The sequence below is a fragment of the Lissotriton helveticus genome, chromosome 4_1 (assembly GCF_964261635.1).
Source record: "Lissotriton helveticus chromosome 4_1, aLisHel1.1, whole genome shotgun sequence".
In the NCBI taxonomy this organism is placed as follows: Eukaryota; Metazoa; Chordata; class Amphibia; order Caudata; family Salamandridae; genus Lissotriton; species Lissotriton helveticus.
In genome coordinates this window covers 969,331,272-969,353,120 of record NC_136063.1, presented here as the reverse complement: position 1 = coordinate 969,353,120, position 21,849 = coordinate 969,331,272, and the positions used below count along the sequence as shown (strand labels likewise).

The 21,849-nt window shown below is 32.9% G+C and overlaps 12 non-coding genes across 12 annotated transcripts; all 12 read right to left on the bottom strand.

Moving 5' to 3' along the window:
- Nucleotides 1-791: 791 nt before the first annotated feature.
- On the bottom strand, nucleotides 792-865 carry TRNAI-AAU (transfer RNA isoleucine (anticodon AAU)). Its single transcript has one exon. It is a non-coding gene; the product is annotated as a tRNA-Ile (tRNA).
- Nucleotides 866-1,445: 580 nt separating this feature from the next.
- On the bottom strand, nucleotides 1,446-1,519 carry TRNAI-AAU (transfer RNA isoleucine (anticodon AAU)). Its single transcript has one exon. It is a non-coding gene; the product is annotated as a tRNA-Ile (tRNA).
- Nucleotides 1,520-3,827: 2,308 nt separating this feature from the next.
- Nucleotides 3,828-3,901, bottom strand: TRNAI-AAU (transfer RNA isoleucine (anticodon AAU)). The gene has a single exon. It is a non-coding gene; the product is annotated as a tRNA-Ile (tRNA).
- A 2,961-nt stretch (nucleotides 3,902-6,862) lies between these two features.
- Nucleotides 6,863-6,936, bottom strand: TRNAI-AAU (transfer RNA isoleucine (anticodon AAU)). The gene has a single exon. It is a non-coding gene; the product is annotated as a tRNA-Ile (tRNA).
- A 2,097-nt stretch (nucleotides 6,937-9,033) lies between these two features.
- TRNAI-AAU (transfer RNA isoleucine (anticodon AAU)) lies at nucleotides 9,034-9,107 on the bottom strand. The gene has a single exon. It is a non-coding gene; the product is annotated as a tRNA-Ile (tRNA).
- A 790-nt stretch (nucleotides 9,108-9,897) lies between these two features.
- TRNAI-AAU (transfer RNA isoleucine (anticodon AAU)) lies at nucleotides 9,898-9,971 on the bottom strand. The gene has a single exon. It is a non-coding gene; the product is annotated as a tRNA-Ile (tRNA).
- Nucleotides 9,972-11,415: 1,444 nt separating this feature from the next.
- On the bottom strand, nucleotides 11,416-11,489 carry TRNAI-AAU (transfer RNA isoleucine (anticodon AAU)). The gene has a single exon. It is a non-coding gene; the product is annotated as a tRNA-Ile (tRNA).
- A 1,444-nt stretch (nucleotides 11,490-12,933) lies between these two features.
- Nucleotides 12,934-13,007, bottom strand: TRNAI-AAU (transfer RNA isoleucine (anticodon AAU)). The gene has a single exon. It is a non-coding gene; the product is annotated as a tRNA-Ile (tRNA).
- A 2,962-nt stretch (nucleotides 13,008-15,969) lies between these two features.
- TRNAI-AAU (transfer RNA isoleucine (anticodon AAU)) lies at nucleotides 15,970-16,043 on the bottom strand. Its single transcript has one exon. It is a non-coding gene; the product is annotated as a tRNA-Ile (tRNA).
- A 1,444-nt stretch (nucleotides 16,044-17,487) lies between these two features.
- Nucleotides 17,488-17,561, bottom strand: TRNAI-AAU (transfer RNA isoleucine (anticodon AAU)). Its single transcript has one exon. It is a non-coding gene; the product is annotated as a tRNA-Ile (tRNA).
- Nucleotides 17,562-19,005: 1,444 nt separating this feature from the next.
- Nucleotides 19,006-19,079, bottom strand: TRNAI-AAU (transfer RNA isoleucine (anticodon AAU)). The gene has a single exon. It is a non-coding gene; the product is annotated as a tRNA-Ile (tRNA).
- A 580-nt stretch (nucleotides 19,080-19,659) lies between these two features.
- On the bottom strand, nucleotides 19,660-19,733 carry TRNAI-AAU (transfer RNA isoleucine (anticodon AAU)). Its single transcript has one exon. It is a non-coding gene; the product is annotated as a tRNA-Ile (tRNA).
- Nucleotides 19,734-21,849: the final 2,116 nt, after the last annotated feature.

Here is a 21,849-nt window from a genome sequence, read left to right as displayed (position 1 = left end):
CATTTTGCACAACTATCTGGAGGTCCAGCAAATGAAGAAGGGCAAATGATAGTTAACCCAGGAGATTTGGAAAGCTTAATTTCAGCAGTTTACCATGAAGTTATTGTTATATATTATCAACATGAAGAAACTAATATGACTTAAAAAAAATTACAATACAAAAGAGATTTTCATACTTAGTGTTAGAACTTAGAACCATTAACGTTTTTTCCATGTGGTTAAGCAATAAATAAATATTCATCACCTATATTGAATTGATTCATCTAATCATTTTATCAGCTTCTCCTCAAAGGAAATATAGAGATAAACATGATACAGTAGAAAATACATCTATTTTCAACATTAAAGGAGCATCAAGTATTGGCTTGGAGACTGATTGAAAGTATGTCCTTGGCGTTTTTAACTTCATGCTCTAACAGACTAAACTAATAGTCTCACTAAATATATAGCATACTATTGAAGATGAAGCAGATGATGAAGTCCTACTGATTGTTAAACCGGGATAGTTGGAAAGCTTATATTCAGCTGTTTACATTCATAGTATCTTTATATATTATCAACAAGACTAAACAAAAATGATCTCAATAAATTGCTATAAATAAGAGATTTAGTTACTTGGCGTTAGAACTTAGAACCATTAATAGATATTCCAGGCGCTTTAAGAATAGTAATTAATTCTATAATTATATCAAATGTATTCATCCAATCCTTCAAGCAGCGTTTGATCCAAGGAGATAAACAGTCCAAAATGAGACACAAGAAAAATTCATCTTTTTTCAAAGAATTAAACTTGGCCTGTACAGGGATCGAACCTGTGACCTTGGCGTTATTAGCACCACGCTCTAACCAACTGAGCTAACAGGCCAATTTGCACATCTTCTGGATGACCAGCACAGGAAGCAGTGCTAATGATAGTTCAACCGGGAGATTTGGAAAGCTTAATTTCAGCTGTTTAATATGAATTAACTTTCATATTATCAACATGAAGAAACTAATATGACTTCAAAAAAGTTGCAATACAAAAGAGATTTCCATACTTAGTGTTAGAATTTTGAACCAGTAACGTTTTTTCCACGTGGTTTAGCAATAAATAAATATTCATCACCTATATTCAATTGATTCATCTAATCATTCTATCAGCTTCTGCGCAAAGGAAATATGGAGGTAAACATGATACAGAAGAAAATACATCTATTTTCAACATTAAAGGAGCATCAAGTATTGGCTTGGAGACTGATTGAAATTATGTCCTTTGCGTTTTTAACTTCATGCTCTAACAGACTAAACTAATAGGCTCACTAAATATATAGAATACTTTTGAAGAATTAGCAGATGATGAAATGCTACTGATTCCATCCAATCCTTCAAGCAGCGTGTGATTCAAGGAGATAAACAGTCCAAAATGAGACACAAGAAAAATTCATCTTTGTTCAAACAATTAAACTTGGCCTGTACAGGGATCGAACCTGTGACCTTGGCGTTATTAGCACCACGCTCTAACCATCTGAGCTAACAGGCCATTTTGCACAACTACCTGGAGGTCCAGCAAATGAAGAAGGGCAAATGATAGTTAACCCAGGAGATTTGGAAAGCTTCATTTCAGCAGTTTACCATGAAGTTATTGTTATATATTATCAACATGAAGAAACTAATATGACTTAAAAAAAATTACAATACAAAAGAGATTTTCATACTTAGTGTTAGAACTTAGAACCATTAACGTTTTTTCCATGTGGTTAAGCAATAAATAAATATTCATCACCTATATTGAATTGATTCATCTAATCATTTTATCAGCTTCTCCTCAAAGGAAATATAGAGATAAACATGATACAGTAGAAAAGACATCTATTTTCAACATTAAAGGAGCATCAAGTATTGGCTTGGAGACTGATTGAAAGTATGTCCTTGGCGTTTTTAACTTCATGCTCTAACAGACTAAACTAATAGAGTCACTAAATATATAGCATACTATTGAAGATGAAGCAGATGATGAAGTCCTACTGATTGTTAATCCGGGATAGTTGGAAAGCTTATATTCAGCTGTTTACATTCATAGTATCTTTATATATTATCAACAAGACTAAACAAAAATGATCTCAATAAATTGCAATAAATAAAAGATTTAGTTACTTGGCGTTAGAACTTAGAACCATTAATAGTTATTCCAGGCGCTTTAAGAATAGTAATTAATTCTATAAATATATCAAATGTATTCATCCAATCCTTCAAGCAGCGTTTGATCCAAGGAGATAAACAGTCCAAAATGAGACACAAGAAATATTCATCTTTTTTCAAAGAATTAAACTTGGCCTGTACAGGGATCGAACCTGTGACCTTGGCGTTATTAGTAACACGCTCTAACCAACTGAGCTAACAGGCCAATTTGCACATCTGCTGGAGGACCAGCACAGGAAGCAGTGCTAATGATAGTTCAACCGGGAGATTTGGAAAGCTTAATTTCAGCTGTTTAATATGAATTAACTTTCATATTATCAACATGAAGAAACTAATATGACTTCAAAAAAATTGCAATACAAAAGAGATTTCCATACTTAGTGTTAGAATTTTGAACCACTAACGTTTTTTCCACGTGGTTTAGCAATAAATAAATATTCATCACCTATATTCAATTGATTCATCTAATCATTCTATCAGCTTCTGCGCAAAGGAAATATAGAGGTAAACATGATACAGAAGAAAATACATCTATTTTCAACATTAAAGGAGAATCAAGTATTGGCTTGGAGACTGATTGAAATCATGTCCTTTGCGTTTTTAACTTCATGCTCTAACAGACTAAACTAATAGGCTCACTAAATATATAGAATACTTTTGAAGAATTAGAAGATGATGAAATGCTACTGATTCCATCCAATCCTTCAAGCAGCGTGTGATTCAAGAAGATTAACAGTCCAAAATGAGACACAAGAAAAATTCATCTTTGTTCAAACAATTGAACTTGGCCTGTACAGGGATCAAACCTGTGACATTGGCGTTATTAGCACCACGCTCCAACCATCTGAGCTAACAGGCCATTTTGCACAACTATCTGGAGGTCCAGCAAATGAAGAAGGGCAAATGATAGTTAACCCAGGAGATTTGGAAAGCTTAATTTCAGCAGTTTACCATGAAGTTATTGTTATATATTATCAACATGAAGAAACTAATATGACTTAAAAAAAATTACAATACAAAAGAGATTTTCATACTTAGTGTTAGAACTTAGAACCATTAACGTTTTTTCCATGTGGTTAAGCAATAAATAAATATTCATCACCTATATTGAATTGATTCATCTAATCATTTTATCAGCTTCTCCTCAAAGGAAATATAGAGATAAAAATGATACAGTAGAAAATACATCTATTTTCAACATTAAAGGAGCATCAAGTATTGGCTTGGAGACTGATTGAAAGTATGTCCTTGGCGTTTTTAACTTCATGCTCTAACAGACTAAACTAATAGAGTCACTAAATATATAGCATACTATTGAAGATGAAGCAGATGATGAAGTCCTACTGATTGTTAATCCGGGATAGTTGGAAAGCTTATATTCAGCTGTTGACATTCATAGTATCTTTATATATTATCAACAAGACTAAACAAAAATGATCTCAATAAATTGCAATAAATAAAAGATTTAGTTACTTGGCGTTAGAACTTAGAACCATTAATAGATATTCCAGGCGCTTTAAGAATAGTAATTAATTCTATAAATATATCAAATGTATTCAACCAATCCTTCAAGCAGCGTTTGATCCAAGGAGATAAACAGTCCAAAATGAGACACAAGAAATATTCATCTTTTTTCAAAGAATTAAACTTGGCCTGTACAGGGATCGAACCTGTGACCTTGGCGTTATTAGCACCATGCTCTAACCAACTGAGCTAACAGGCCAATTTGCACATCTTCTGGAGGACCAGCACAGGAAGCAGTGCTAATGATAGTTCAACCGGGAGATTTGGAAAGCTTAATTTCAGCTGTTTAATATGAATTAACTTTCATATTATCAACATGAAGAAACTAATATGACTTCAAAAAAATTTCAATACAAAAGAGATTTCCATACTTAGTGTTAGAATTTTGAACCACTAACGTTTTTTCCACGTGGTTTAGCAATAAATAAATATTCATCACCTATATTCAATTGATTCATCTAATCATTCTATCAGCTTCTGCGCAAAGGAAATATAGAGGTAAACATGATACAGAAGAAAATACATCTATTTTCAACATTAAAGGAGAATCAAGTATTGGCTTGGAGACTGATTGAAATTATGTCCTTTGCGTTTTTAACTTCATGCTCTAACAGACTAAACTAATAGGCTCACTAAATATATAGAATATTTTTGAAGAATTAGCAGATGATGAAATGCTACTGATTCCATCCAATCCTTCAAGCAGCGTGTGATTCAAGGAGATAAACAGTCCAAAATGAGACACTAGAAAAATTAATCTTTTTTCAAACAATTAAACTTTGCCTGTACAGGGATCGAACCCGTGACCTTGGTGTTATTAGCACCACGCTCTAACCATCTGAGCTAACAGGCCATTTTGCACAACTACCTGGAGGTCCAGCAAATGAAGAAGGGCATATGATAGTTAACCCAGGAGATTTGGAAAGCTTAATTTTAGCAGTTTACCATGAAGTTATTGTTATAAATTATCAACATGAAGAAACTAATATGACTTAAAAAAAATTACAATACAAAAGAGATTTTCATACTTAGTGTTAGAACTTAGAACATTAAAGTTTTTTCTATGTGGTTAAGCAATAAATAAATATTCATCACCTATATTGAATTGATTCATCTAATCATTTTATCAGCTTCTCCTCAAAGGAAATATAGAGATAAACATGATACAGTAGAAAATACATCTATTTTCAACATTTAAAGGAGCATCAAGTATTGGCTTGGAGACTGATTGAAAGTATGTCCTTGGCGTTTTTAACGTCATGCTCTAACAGACTAAACTAATAGAGTCACTAAATATATAGCATACTACTGAAGATGAAGCAGATGATGATGTCCTACTGATTGTTAATCCGGGATAGTTGGAAAGCTTATATTCAGCTGTTTACATTCATAGTATCTTTATATATTATCAACAAGACTAAACAAAAATGATCTCAATAAATTGCAATAAATGAGAGATTTAGTTACTTGGCGTTAGAACTTAGAACCATTAATAGATATTCCAGGCGCTTTAAGAATAGTAATTAATTCTATAATTATATCAAATGTATTCATCCAATCCTTCAAGCAGTGTTTGATCCAAGGAGATAAACAGTCCAAAATGAGACACAAGAAAAATTCATCTTTTTTCAAAGAATTAAACTTGGCCTGTAAAGGAATTGAACCTGTGACCTTGGCATTATTAGCACCACGCTCTAACCAACTGAGCTAACAGGCCAATTTGCACATCTTCTGGAGGACCAGCACAGGAAGCAGTGCTAATGATAGTTCAACCGGGAGATTTGGAAAGCTTAATTTCAGCTGTTTAATATGAATTAACTTTCATATTATCAACATGAAGAAACTAATATGACTTCAAAAAAATTGCAATACAAAAGAGATTTCCATACTTAGTGTTAGAATTTTGAACCAGTAACGTTTTTCCACGTGGTTTAGCAATAAATAAATATTCATCACCTATATTCAATTGATTCATCTAATCATTCTATCAGCTTCCGCGCGAAGGAAATATGGAGGTAAACATGATACAGAAGAAAATACATCTATTTTCAACATTAAAGGAGCATCAAGTATTGGCTTGGAGACTGATTGAAATTATGTCCTTTGCGTTTTTAACTTCATGCTCTAACAGACTAAACTAATAGGCTCACTAAATATATAGAATACTTTTGAAGAATTAGCAGATGATGCAATGCTACTGATTCCATCCAACCCTTCAAGCAGCGTGTGATTCAAGAAGATTAACAGTCCAAAATGAGACACAAGAAAAATTCATCTTTGTTCAAACAATTGAACTTGGCCTGTACAGGGATCGAACCTGTGACCTTGGTGTTATTAGCACCATGCTCTAACCATCTGAGCTAACAGGCCATTTCGCACAACTGCCTGGCGGTCCAGCAAATGAAGAAGGGCAAATGATAGTTAACCCAGGAGATTTGGAAAGCTTAATTTCAGCAGTTTACCATGAAGTTATTGTTATATATTATCAACATGAAGAAACTAATATGACTTAAAAAATATTACAATACAAAAGAGATTTACATACTTAGTGTTAGAACTTAGAACCATTAACGTTTTTTCCATGTGGTTAAGCAATAAATAAATATTCATCACCTATATTGAATTGATTCATCTAATCATTTTATCAGCTTCTCCTCAAAGGAAATATAGAGATAAACATGATACAGTAGAAAATACATCTATTTTCAACATTAAAGGAGCATCAAGTATTGGCTTGGAGACTGATTGAAAGTATGTCCTTGGCGTTTTTAACTTCATGCTCTAACAGACTAAACTAATAGAGTCACTAAATATATAGCATACTACTGAAGATGAAGCAGATGATGAAGTCCTACTGATTGTTAATCCGGGATAGTTGGAAAGCTTATATTCAGCTGTTTACATTCATAGTATCTTTATATATTATCAACAAGACTAAACAAAAATGATCTCAATAAATTGCAATAAATAAAAGATTTAGTTACTTGGCGTTAGAACTTAGAACCATTAATAGTTATTCCAGGCGCTTTAAGAATAGTAATTAATTCTATAAATATATCAAATGTATTCATCCAATCCTTCAAGCAGCGTTTGATCCAAGGAGATAAACAGTCCAAAATGAGACACAAGAAATATTCATCTTTTTTCAAAGAATTAAACTTGGCCTGTACAGGGATCGAACCTGTGACCTTGGCGTTATTAGTACCACGCTCTAACCAACTGAGCTAACAGGCCAATTTGCACATCTGCTGGAGGACCAGCACAGGAAGCAGTGCTAATGATAGTTCAACCGGGAGATTTGGAAAGCTTAATTTCAGCTGTTTAATATGAATTAACTTTCATATTATCAACATGAAGAAACTAATATGACTTCAAAAAAATTGCAATACAAAAGAGATTTCCATACTTAGTGTTAGAATTTTGAACCACTAACGTTTTTTCCACGTGGTTTAGCAATAAATAAATATTCATCACCTATATTCAATTGATTCATCTAATCATTCTATCAGCTTCTGCGCAAAGGAAATATAGAGGTAAACATGATACAGAAGAAAATACATCTATTTTCAACATTAAAGGAGAATCAAGTATTGGCTTGGAGACTGATTGAAATTATGTCCTTTGCGTTTTTAACTACATGCTCTAACAGACTAAACTAATAGGCTCACTAAATACATAGAATATTTTTGAAGAATTAGCAGATGATGAAATGCTACTGATTCCATCCAATCCTTCAAGCAGCGTGTGATTCAAGGAGATAAACAGTCCAAAATGAGACACTAGAAAAATTCATCTTTTTTCAAACAATTAAACTTGGCCTGTACAGGGATCGAACCCGTGACCTTGGTGTTATTAGCACCACGCTCTAACCATCTGAGCTAACTGGCCATTTTGCACAACTACCTGGAGGTCCAGCAAATGAAGAAGGGCAAATGATAGTTAACCCAGGAGATTTGGAAAGCTTAATTTTAGCAGTTTACCATGAAGTTATTGTTATAAATTATCAACATGAAGAAACTAATATGACTTAAAAAAAATTACAATACAAAAGAGATTTTCATACTTAGTGTTAGAACTTAGAACAGTAAAGTTTTTTCCATGTGGTTAAGCAATAAATAAATTTTCATCACCTATATTGAATTGATTCATCTAATCATTTTATCAGCTTCTCCTCAAAGGAAATATAGAGATAAACATGATACAGTAGAAAATACATCTATTTTCAACATTTAAAGGAGCATCAAGTATTGGCTTGGAGACTGATTGAAAGTATGTCCTTGGCGTTTTTAACGTCATGCTCTAACAGACTAAACTAATAGAGTCACTAAATATATAGCATACTACTGAAGATGAAGCAGATGATGAAGTCCTACTGATTGTTAATCCGGGATAGTTGGAAAGCTTATATTCAGCTGTTTACATTCATAGTATCTTTATATATTATCAACAAGACTAAACAAAAATGATCTCAATAAATTGCAATAAATAAAAGATTTAGTTACTTGGCGTTAGAACTTAGAACCATTAATAGATATTCCAGGCGCTTTAAGAATAGTAATTAATTCTATAATTATATCAAATGTATTCATCCAATCCTTCAAGCAGTGTTTGATCCAAGGAGATAAACAGTCCAAAATGAGACACAAGAAAAATTCATCTTTTTTCAAAGAATTAAACTTGGCCTGTAAAGGGATTGAACCTGTGACCTTGGCATTATTAGCACCACACTCTAACCAACTGAGCTAACAGGCCAATTTGCACATCTTCTGGAGGACCAGCACAGGAAGCAGTGCTAATGATAGTTCAACCGGGAGATTTGGAAAGCTTAATTTCAGCTGTTTAATATGAATTAACTTTCATATTATCAACATGAAGAAACTAATATGACTTCAAAAAAATTGCAATACAAAAGAGATTTCCATACTTAGTGTTAGAATTTTGAACCAGTAACGTTTTTCCACGTGGTTTAGCAATAAATAAATATTCATCACCTATATTCAATTGATTCATCTAATCATTCTATCAGCTTCCGCACGAAGGAAATATGGAGGTAAACATGATACAGAAGAAAATACATCTATTTTCAACATTAAAGGAGCATCAAGTATTGGCTTGGAGACTGATTGAAATTATGTCCTTTGCGTTTTTAACTTCATGCTCTAACAGACTAAACTAATAGGCTCACTAAATATATAGAATACTTTTGAAGAATTAGCAGATGATGCAATGCTACTGATTCCATCCAACCCTTCAAGCAGCGTGTGATTCAAGAAGATTAACAGTCCAAAATGAGACACAAGAAAAATTCATCTTTGTTCAAACAATTGTACTTGGCCTGTACAGGGATCGAACCTGTGACCTTGGCGTTATTAGCACCACGCTCTAACCATCTGAGCTAACAGGCCATTTCGCACAACTGCCTGGAGGTCCAGCAAATGAAGAAGGGCAAATGATAGTTAACCCATGAGATTTGGAAAGCTTAATTTCAGCAGTTTACCATGAAGTTATTGTTATATATTATCAACATGAAGAAACTAATATGACTTAAAAAATATTACAATACAAAAGAGATTTACATACTTAGTGTTAGAACTTAGAACCATTAACGTTTTTTCCATGTGGTTAAGCAATAAATAAATATTCATCACCTATATTGAATTGATTCATCTAATCATTTTATCAGCTTCTCCTCAAAGGAAATATAGAGATAAACATGATACAGTAGAAAATACATCTATTTTCAACATTAAAGGAGCATCAAGTATTGGCTTGGAGACTGATTGAAAGTATGTCCTTGGCGTTTTTAACTTCATGCTCTAACAGACTAAACTAATAGAGTCACTAAATATATAGCATACTACTGAAGATGAAGCAGATGATGAAGTCCTACTGATTGTTAATCCGGGATAGTTGGAAAGCTTATATTCAGCTGTTTACATTCATAGTATCTTTATATATTATCAACAAGACTAAACAAAAATGATCTCAATAAATTGCAATAAATAAAAGATTTAGTTACTTGGCGTTAGAACTTAGAACCATTAATAGTTATTCCAGGCGCTTTAAGAATAGTAATTAATTCTATAAATATATCAAATGTATTCATCCAATCCTTCAAGCAGCGTTTGATCCAAGGAGATAAACAGTCCAAAATGAGACACAAGAAATATTCATCTTTTTTCAAAGAATTAAACTTGGCCTGTACAGGGATCGAACCTGTGACCTTGGCGTTATTAGTACCACGCTCTAACCAACTGAGCTAACAGGCCAATTTGCACATCTGCTGGAGGACCAGCACAGGAAGCAGTGCTAATGATAGTTCAACCGGGAGATTTGGAAAGCTTAATTTCAGCTGTTTAATATGAATTAACTTTCATATTATCAACATGAAGAAACTAATATGACTTCAAAAAAATTGCAATACAAAAGAGATTTCCATACTTAGTGTTAGAATTTTGAACCACTAACGTTTTTTCCACGTGGTTTAGCAATAAATAAATATTCATCACCTATATTCAATTGATTCATCTAATCATTCTATCAGCTTCTGCGCAAAGGAAATATAGAGGTAAACATGATACAGAAGAAAATACATCTATTTTCAACATTAAAGGAGAATCAAGTATTGGCTTGGAGACTGATTGAAATTATGTCCTTTGCGTTTTTAACTACATGCTCTAACAGACTAAACTAATAGGCTCACTAAATATATAGAATATTTTTGAAGAATTAGCAGATGATGAAATGCTACTGATTCCATCCAATCCTTCAAGCAGCGTGTGATTCAAGGAGATAAACAGTCCAAAATGAGACACTAGAAAAATTAATCTTTTTTCAAACAATTAAACTTGGCCTGTACAGGGATCGAACCCGTGACCTTGGTGTTATTAGCACCACGCTCTAACCATCTGAGCTAACAGGCCATTTTGCACAACTACCTGGAGGTCCAGCAAATGAAGAAGGGCAAATGATAGTTAACCCAGGAGATTTGGAAAGCTTAATTTTAGCAGTTTACCATGAAGTTATTGTTATAAATTATCAACATGAAGAAACTAATATGACTTAAAAAAAATTACAATACAAAAGAGATTTTCATACTTAGTGTTAGAACTTAGAACAGTAAAGTTTTTTCCATGTGGTTAAGCAATAAATAAATTTTCATCACCTATATTGAATTGATTCATCTAATCATTTTATCAGCTTCTCCTCAAAGGAAATATAGAGATAAACATGATACAGTAGAAAATACATCTATTTTCAACATTTAAAGGAGCATCAAGTATTGGCTTGGAGACTGATTGAAAGTATGTCCTTGGCGTTTTTAACGTCATGCTCTAACAGACTAAACTAATAGAGTCACTAAATATATAGCATACTACTGAAGATGAAGCAGATGATGAAGTCCTACTGATTGTTAATCCGGGATAGTTGGAAAGCTTATATTCAGCTGTTTACATTCATAGTATCTTTATATATTATCAACAAGACTAAACAAAAATGATCTCAATAAATTGCAATAAATAAAAGATTTAGTTACTTGGCGTTAGAACTTAGAACCATTAATAGATATTCCAGGCGCTTTAAGAATAGTAATTAATTCTATAAATATATCAAATGTATTCATCCAATCCTTCAAGCAGCGTTTGATCCAAGGAGATAAACAGTCCAAAATGAGACACAAGAAATATTCATCTTTTTTCAAAGAATTAAACTTGGCCTGTACAGGGATCGAACCTGTGACCTTGGCGTTATTAGCACCACGCTCTAACCAACTGAGCTAACAGGCCAATTTGCACATCTTCTGGAGGACCAGCACAGGAAGCAGTGCTAATGATAGTTCAACCGGGAGATTTGGAAAGCTTAATTTCAGCTGTTTAATATGAATTAACTTTCATATTATCAACATGAAGAAACTAATATGACTTCAAAAAAATTGCAATACAAAAGAGATTTCCATACTTAGTGTTAGAATTTTGAACCAGTAATGTTTTTTCCACGTGGTTTAGCAATAAATAAATATTCATCACCTATATTCAATTGATTCATCTAATCATTCTATCAGCTTCTGCGCAAAGGAAATATGGAGGTAAACATGATACAGAAGAAAATACATCTATTTTCAACATTAAAGGAGCATCAAGTATTGGCTTGGAGACTGATTGAAATTATGTCCTTTGCGTTTTTAACTTCATGCTCTAACAGACTAAACTAATAGGCTCACTAAATATATAGAATACTTTTGAAGAAGTAGCAGATGATGAAATGCTACTGATTCCATCCAATCCTTCAAGCAGCGTGTGATTCAAGAAGATTAACAGTCCAAAATGAGACACAAGAAAAATTCATCTTTGTTCAAACAATTGAACTTGGCCTGTACAGGGATCAAACCTGTGACGTTGGCGTTATTAGCACCACGCTCTAACCATCTGAGCTAACAGGCCATTTTGCACAACTATCTGGAGGTCCAGCAAATGAAGAAGGGCAAATGATAGTTAACCCAGGAGATTTGGAAAGCTTAATTTCAGCAGTTTACCATGAAGTTATTGTTATATATTATCAACATGAAGAAACTAATATGACTTAAAAAAAATTACAATACAAAAGAGATTTTCATACTTAGTGTTAGAACTTAGAACCATTAACGTTTTTTCCATGTGGTTAAGCAATAAATAAATATTCATTACCTATATTGAATTGATTCATCTAATCATTTTATCAGCTTCTCCTCAAGGGAAATATAGAGATAAACATGATACAGTAGAAAATACATCTATTTTCAACATTAAAGGAGCATCAAGTATTGGCTTGGAGACTGATTGAAAGTATGTCCTTGGCGTTTTTAACTTCATGCTCTAACAGACTAAACTAATAGTCTCACTAAATATATAGCATACTATTGAAGATGAAGCAGATGATGAAGTCCTACTGATTGTTAAACCGGGATAGTTGGAAAGCTTATATTCAGCTGTTTACATTCATAGTATCTTTATATATTATCAACAAGACTAAACAAAAATGATCTCAATAAATTGCTATAAATAAGAGATTTAGTTACTTGGCGTTAGAACTTAGAACCATTAATAGATATTCCAGGCGCTTTAAGAATAGTAATTAATTCTATAATTATATCAAATGTATTCATCCAATCCTTCAAGCAGCGTTTGATCCAAGGAGATAAACAGTCCAAAATGAGACACAAGAAAAATTCATCTTTTTTCAAAGAATTAAACTTGGCCTGTACAGGGATCGAACCTGTGACCTTGGCGTTATTAGCACCACGCTCTAACCAACTGAGCTAACAGGCCAATTTGCACATCTTCTGGATGACCAGCACAGGAAGCAGTGCTAATGATAGTTCAACCGGGAGATTTGGAAAGCTTAATTTCAGCTGTTTAATATGAATTAACTTTCATATTATCAACATGAAGAAACTAATATGACTTCAAAAAAGTTGCAATACAAAAGAGATTTCCATACTTAGTGTTAGAATTTTGAACCAGTAACGTTTTTTCCACGTGGTTTAGCAATAAATAAATATTCATCACCTATATTCAATTGATTCATCTAATCATTCTATCAGCTTCTGCGCAAAGGAAATATGGAGGTAAACATGATACAGAAGAAAATACATCTATTTTCAACATTAAAGGAGCATCAAGTATTGGCTTGGAGACTGATTGAAATTATGTCCTTTGCGTTTTTAACTTCATGCTCTAACAGACTAAACTAATAGGCTCACTAAATATATAGAATACTTTTGAAGAATTAGCAGATGATGAAATGCTACTGATTCCATCCAATCCTTCAAGCAGCGTGTGATTCAAGGAGATAAACAGTCCAAAATGAGACACAAGAAAAATTCATCTTTGTTCAAACAATTAAACTTGTCCTGTACAGGGATCGAACCTGTGACCTTGGCGTTATTAGCACCACGCTCTAACCATCTGAGCTAACAGGCCATTTTGCACAACTACCTGGAGGTCCAGCAAATGAAGAAGGGCAAATGATAGTTAACCCAGGAGATTTGGAAAGCTTCATTTCAGCAGTTTACCATGAAGTTATTGTTATATATTATCAACATGAAGAAACTAATATGACTTAAAAAAAATTACAATACAAAAGAGATTTTCATACTTAGTGTTAGAACTTAGAACCATTAACGTTTTTTCCATGTGGTTAAGCAATAAATAAATATTCATCACCTATATTGAATTGATTCATCTAATCATTTTATCAGCTTCTCCTCAAAGGAAATATAGAGATAAACATGATACAGTAGAAAAGACATCTATTTTCAACATTAAAGGAGCATCAAGTATTGGCTTGGAGACTGATTGAAAGTATGTCCTTGGCGTTTTTAACTTCATGCTCTAACAGACTAAACTAATAGAGTCACTAAATATATAGCATACTATTGAAGATGAAGCAGATGATGAAGTCCTACTGATTGTTAATCCGGGATAGTTGGAAAGCTTATATTCAGCTGTTTACATTCATAGTATCTTTATATATTATCAACAAGACTAAACAAAAATGATCTCAATAAATTGCAATAAATAAAAGATTTAGTTACTTGGCGTTAGAACTTAGAACCATTAATAGTTATTCCAGGCGCTTTAAGAATAGTAATTAATTCTATAAATATATCGAATGTATTCATCCAATCCTTCAAGCAGCGTTTGATCCAAGGAGATAAACAGTCCAAAATGAGACACAAGAAATATTCATCTTTTTTCAAAGAATTAAACTTGGCCTGTACAGGGATCGAACCTGTGACCTTGGCGTTATTAGTAACACGCTCTAACCAACTGAGCTAACAGGCCAATTTGCACATCTGCTGGAGGACCAGCACAGGAAGCAGTGCTAATGATAGTTCAACCGGGAGATTTGGAAAGCTTAATTTCAGCTGTTTAATATGAATTAACTTTCATATTATCAACATGAAGAAACTAATATGACTTCAAAAAAATTGCAATACAAAAGAGATTTCCATACTTAGTGTTAGAATTTTGAACCACTAACGTTTTTTCCACGTGGTTTAGCAATAAATAAATATTCATCACCTATATTCAATTGATTCATCTAATCATTCTATCAGCTTCTGCGCAAAGGAAATATAGAGGTAAACATGATACAGAAGAAAATACATCTATTTTCAACATTAAAGGAGAATCAAGTATTGGCTTGGAGACTGATTGAAATCATGTCCTTTGCGTTTTTAACTTCATGCTCTAACAGACTAAACTAATAGGCTCACTAAATATATAGAATACTTTTGAAGAATTAGAAGATGATGAAATGCTACTGATTCCATCCAATCCTTCAAGCAGCGTGTGATTCAAGAAGATTAACAGTCCAAAATGAGACACAAGAAAAATTCATCTTTGTTCAAACAATTGAACTTGGCCTGTACAGGGATCAAACCTGTGACATTGGCGTTATTAGCACCACGCTCTAACCATCTGAGCTAACAGGCCATTTTGCACAACTATCTGGAGGTCCAGCAAATGAAGAAGGGCAAATGATAGTTAACCCAGGAGATTTGGAAAGCTTAATTTCAGCAGTTTACCATGAAGTTATTGTTATATATTATCAACATGAAGAAACTAATATGACTTAAAAAAAATTACAATACAAAAGAGATTTTCATACTTAGTGTTAGAACTTAGAACCATTAACGTTTTTTCCATGTGGTTAAGCAATAAATAAATATTCATCACCTATATTGAATTGATTCATCTACTCATTTTATCAGCTTCTCCTCAAAGGAAATATAGAGATAAAAATGATACAGTAGAAAATACATCTATTTTCAACATTAAAGGAGCATCAAGTATTGGCTTGGAGACTGATTGAAAGTATGTCCTTGGCGTTTTTAACTTCATGCTCTAACAGACTAAACTAATAGAGTCACTAAATATATAGCATACTATTGAAGATGAAGCAGATGATGAAGTCCTACTGATTGTTAATCCGGGATAGTTGGAAAGCTTATATTCAGCTGTTTACATTCATAGTATCTTTATATATTATCAACAAGACTAAACAAAAATGATCTCAATAAATTGCAATAAATAAAAGATTTAGTTACTTGGCGTTAGAACTTAGAACCATTAATAGATATTCCAGGCGCTTTAAGAATAGTAATTAATTCTATAAATATATCAAATGTATTCATCCAATCCTTCAAGCAGCGTTTGATCCAAGGAGATAAACAGTCCAAAATGAGACACAAGAAATATTCATCTTTTTTCAAAGAATTAAACTTGGCCTGTACAGGGATCGAACCTGTGACCTTGGCGTTATTAGCACCATGCTCTAACCAACTGAGCTAACAGGCCAATTTGCACATCTGCTGGAGGACCAGCACAGGAAGCAGTGCTAATGATAGTTCAACCGGGAGATTTGGAAAGCTTAATTTCAGCTGTTTAATATGAATTAACTTTCATATTATCAACATGAAGAAACTAATATGACTTCAAAAAAATTTCAATACAAAAGAGATTTCCATACTTAGTGTTAGAATTTTGAACCACTAACGTTTTTTCCACGTGGTTTAGCAATAAATAAATATTCATCACCTATATTCAATTGATTCATCTAATCATTCTATCAGCTTCTGCGCAAAGGAAATATAGAGGTAAACATGATACAGAAGAAAATACATCTATTTTCAACATTAAAGGAGAATCAAGTATTGGCTTGGAGACTGATTGAAATTATGTCCTTTGCGTTTTTAACTTCATGCTCTAACAGACTAAACTAATAGGCTCACTAAATATATAGAATATTTTTGAAGAATTAGCAGATGATGAAATGCTACTGATTCCATCCAATCCTTCAAGCAGCGTGTGATTCAAGGAGATAAACAGTCCAAAATGAGACACTAGAAAAATTAATCTTTTTTCAAACAATTAAACTTGGCCTGTACAGGGATCGAACCCGTGACCTTGGTGTTATTAGCACCACGCTCTAACCATCTGAGCTAACAGGCCATTTTGCACAACTACCTGGAGGTCCAGCAAATGAAGAAGGGCATATGATAGTTAACCCAGGAGATTTGGAAAGCTTAATTTTAGCAGTTTACCATGAAGTTATTGTTATAAATTATCAACATGAAGAAACTAATATGACTTAAAAAAAATTACAATACAAAAGAGATTTTCATACTTAGTGTTAGAACTTAGAACATTAAAGTTTTTTCTATGTGGTTAAGCAATAAATAAATATTCATCACCTATATTGAATTGATTCATCTAATCATTTTATCAGCTTCTCCTCAAAGGAAATATAGAGATAAACATGATACAGTAGAAAATACATCTATTTTCAACATTTAAAGGAGCATCAAGTATTGGCTTGGAGACTGATTGAAAGTATGTCCTTGGCGTTTTTAACGTCATGCTCTAACAGACTAAACTAATAGAGTCACTAAATATATAGCATACTACTGAAGATGAAGCAGATGATGATGTCCTACTGATTGTTAATCCGGGATAGTTGGAAAGCTTATATTCAGCTGTTTACATTCATAGTATCTTTATATATTATCAACAAGACTAAACAAAAATGATCTCAATAAATTGCAATAAATAAAAGATTTAGTTACTTGGCGTTAGAACTTAGAACCATTAATAGTTATTCCAGGCGCTTTAAGAATAGTAATTAATTCTATAAATATATCAAATGTATTCATCCAATCCTTCAAGCAGCGTTTGATCCAAGGAGATAAACAGTCCAAAATGAGACACAAGAAATATTCATCTTTTTTCAAAGAATTAAACTTGGCCTGTACAGGGATCGAACCTGTGACCTTGGCGTTATTAGTACCACGCTCTAACCAACTGAGCTAACAGGCCAATTTGCACATCTGCTGGAGGACCAGCACAGGAAGCAGTGCTAATGATAGTTCAACCGGGAGATTTGGAAAGCTTAATTTCAGCTGTTTAATATGAATTAACTTTCATATTATCAACATGAAGAAACTAATATGACTTCAAAAAAATTGCAATACAAAAGAGATTTCCATACTTAGTGTTAGAATTTTGAACCACTAACGTTTTTTCCACGTGGTTTAGCAATAAATAAATATTCATCACCTATATTCAATTGATTCATCTAATCATTCTATCAGCTTCTGCGCAAAGGAAATATAGAGGTAAACATGATACAGAAGAAAATACATCTATTTTCAACATTAAAGGAGAATCAAGTATTGGCTTGGAGACTGATTGAAATTATGTCCTTTGCGTTTTTAACTACATGCTCTAACAGACTAAACTAATAGGCTCACTAAATATATAGAATATTTTTGAAGAATTAGCAGATGATGAAATGCTACTGATTCCATCCAATCCTTCAAGCAGCGTGTGATTCAAGGAGATAAACAGTCCAAAATGAGACACTAGAAAAATTAATCTTTTTTCAAACAATTAAACTTGGCCTGTACAGGGATCGAACCCGTGACCTTGGTGTTATTAGCACCACGCTCTAACCATCTGAGCTAACAGGCCATTTTGCACAACTACCTGGAGGTCCAGCAAATGAAGAAGGGCAAATGATAGTTAACCCAGGAGATTTGGAAAGCTTAATTTTAGCAGTTTACCATGAAGTTATTGTTATAAATTATCAACATGAAGAAACTAATATGACTTAAAAAAAATTACAATACAAAAGAGATTTTCATACTTAGTGTTAGAACTTAGAACAGTAAAGTTTTTTCCATGTGGTTAAGCAATAAATAAATTTTCATCACCTATATTGAATTGATTCATCTAATCATTTTATCAGCTTCTCCTCAAAGGAAATATAGAGATAAACATGATACAGTAGAAAATACATCTATTTTCAACATTTAAAGGAGCATCAAGTATTGGCTTGGAGACTGATTGAAAGTATGTCCTTGGCGTTTTTAACGTCATGCTCTAACAGACTAAACTAATAGAGTCACTAAATATATAGCATACTACTGAAGATGAAGCAGATGATGAAGTCCTACTGATTGTTAATCCGGGATAGTTGGAAAGCTTATATTCAGCTGTTTACATTCATAGTATCTTTATATATTATCAACAAGACTAAACAAAAATGATCTCAATAAATTGCAATAAATAAAAGATTTAGTTACTTGGCGTTAGAACTTAGAACCATTAATAGATATTCCAGGCGCTTTAAGAATAGTAATTAATTCTATAAATATATCAAATGTATTCATCCAATCCTTCAAGCAGCGTTTGATCCAAGGAGATAAACAGTCCAAAATGAGACACAAGAAATATTCATCTTTTTTCAAAGAATTAAACTTGGCCTGTACAGGGATCGAACCTGTGACCTTGGCGTTATTAGCACCACGCTCTAACCAACTGAGCTAACAGGCCAATTTGCACATCTTCTGGAGGACCAGCACAGGAAGCAGTGCTAATGATAGTTCAACCGGGAGATTTGGAAAGCTTAATTTCAGCTGTTTAATATGAATTAACTTTCATATTATCAACATGAAGAAACTAATATGACTTCAAAAAAATTGCAATACAAAAGAGATTTCCATACTTAGTGTTAGAATTTTGAACCAGTAACGTTTTTTCCACGTGGTTTAGCAATAAATAAATATTCATCACCTATATTCAATTGATTCATCTAATCATTCTATCAGCTTCTGCGCAAAGGAAATATGGAGGTAAACATGATACAGAAGAAAATACATCTATTTTCAACATTAAAGGAGCATCAAGTATTGGCTTGGAGACTGATTGAAATTATGTCCTTTGCGTTTTTAACTTCATGCTCTAACAGACTAAACTAATAGGCTCACTAAATATATAGAATACTTTTGAAGAATTAGCAGATGATGATATGCTACTGATTCCATCCAATCCTTCAAGCAGCGTGTGATTCAAGGAGATAAACAGTCCAAAATGAGACACAAGAAAAATTCATCTTTGTTCAAACAATTAAACTTGGCCTGTACAGGGATCGAACCTGTGACCTTGGCGTTATTAGCACCACGCTCTAACCATCTGAGCTAACAGGCCATTTTGCACAACTACCTGGAGGTCCAGCAAATGAAGAAGGGCAAATGATAGTTAACCCAGGAGATTTGGAAAGCTTCATTTCAGCAGTTTACCATGAAGTTATTGTTATATATTATCAACATGAAGAAACTAATATGACTTAAAAAAAATTACAATACAAAAGAGATTTTCATACTTAGTGTTAGAACTTAGAACCATTAACGTTTTTTCCATGTGGTTAAGCAATAAATAAATATTCATCACCTATATTGAATTGATTCATCTAATCATTTTATCAGCTTCTCCTCAAAGGAAATATAGAGATAAACATGATACAGTAGAAAATACATCTATTTTCAACATTAAAGGAGCATCAAGTATTGGCTTGGAGACTGATTGAAAGTATGTCCTTGGCGTTTTTAACTTCATGCTCTAACAGACTAAACTAATAGAGTCACTAAATATATAGCATACTATTGAAGATGAAGCAGATGATGAAGTCCTACTGATTGTTAATCCGGGATAGTTGGAAAGCTTATATTCAGCTGTTTACATTCATAGTATCTTTATATATTATCAACAAGACTAAACAAAAATGATCTCAATAAATTGCAATAAATAAAAGATTTAGTTACTTGGCGTTAGAACTTAGAACCATTAATAGTTATTCCAGGCGCTTTAAGAATAGTAATTAATTCTATAAATATATCAAATGTATTCATCCAATCCTTCAAGCAGCGTTTGATCCAAGGAGATAAACAGTCCAAAATGAGACACAAGAAATATTCATCTTTTTTCAAAGAATTAAACTTGGCCTGTACAGGGATCGTACCTGTGACCTTGGCGTTATTAGTACCACGCTCTAACCAACTGAGCTAACAGGCCAATTTGCACATCTGCTGGAGGACCAGCACAGGAAGCAGTGCTAATGATAGTTCAACCGGGAGATTTGGAAAGCTTAATTTCAGCTGTTTAATATGAATTAACTTTCATATTATCAACATGAAGAAACTAATATGACTTCAAAAAAATTGCAATACAAAAGAGATTTCCATACTTAGTGTTAGAATTTTGAACCACTAACGTTTTTTCCACGTGGTTTAGCAATAAATAAATATTCATCACCTATATTCAATTGATTCATCTAATCATTCTATCAGCTTCTGCGCAAAGGAAATATAGAGGTAAACATGATACAGAAGAAAATACATCTATTTTCAACATTAAAGGAGAATCAAGTATTGGCTTGGAGACTGATTGAAATTATGTCCTTTGCGTTTTTAACTTCATGCTCTAACAGACTAAACTAATAGGCTCACTAAATATATAGAATATTTTTGAAGAATTAGCAGATGATGAAATGCTACTGATTCCATCCAATCCTTCAAGCAGCGTGTGATTCAAGGAGATAAACAGTCCAAAATGAGACACTAGAAAAATTAATCTTTTTTCAAACAATTAAACTTGGCCTGTACAGGGATCGAACCCGTGACCTTGGTGTTATTAGCACCACGCTCTAACCATCTGAGCTAACAGGCCATTTTGCACAACTACCTGGAGGTCCAGCAAATGAAGAAGGGCATATGATAGTTAACCCAGGAGATTTGGAAAGCTTAATTTTAGCAGTTTACCATGAAGTTATTGTTATAAATTATCAACATGAAGAAACTAATATGACTTAAAAAAAATTACAATACAAAAGAGATTTTCATACTTAGTGTTAGAACTTAGAACATTAAAGTTTTTTCTATGTGGTTAAGCAATAAATAAATATTCATCACCTATATTGAATTGATTCATCTAATCATTTTATCAGCTTCTCCTCAAAGGAAATATAGAGATAAACATGATACAGTAGAAAATACATCTATTTTCAACATTTAAAGGAGCATCAAGTATTGGCTTGGAGACTGATTGAAAGTATGTCCTTGGCGTTTTTAACGTCATGCTCTAACAGACTAAACTAATAGAGTCACTAAATATATAGCATACTACTGAAGATGAAGCAGATGATGATGTCCTACTGATTGTTAATCCGGGATAGTTGGAAAGCTTATATTCAGCTGTTTACATTCATAGTATCTTTATATATTATCAACAAGACTAAACAAAAATGATCTCAATAAATTGCAATAAA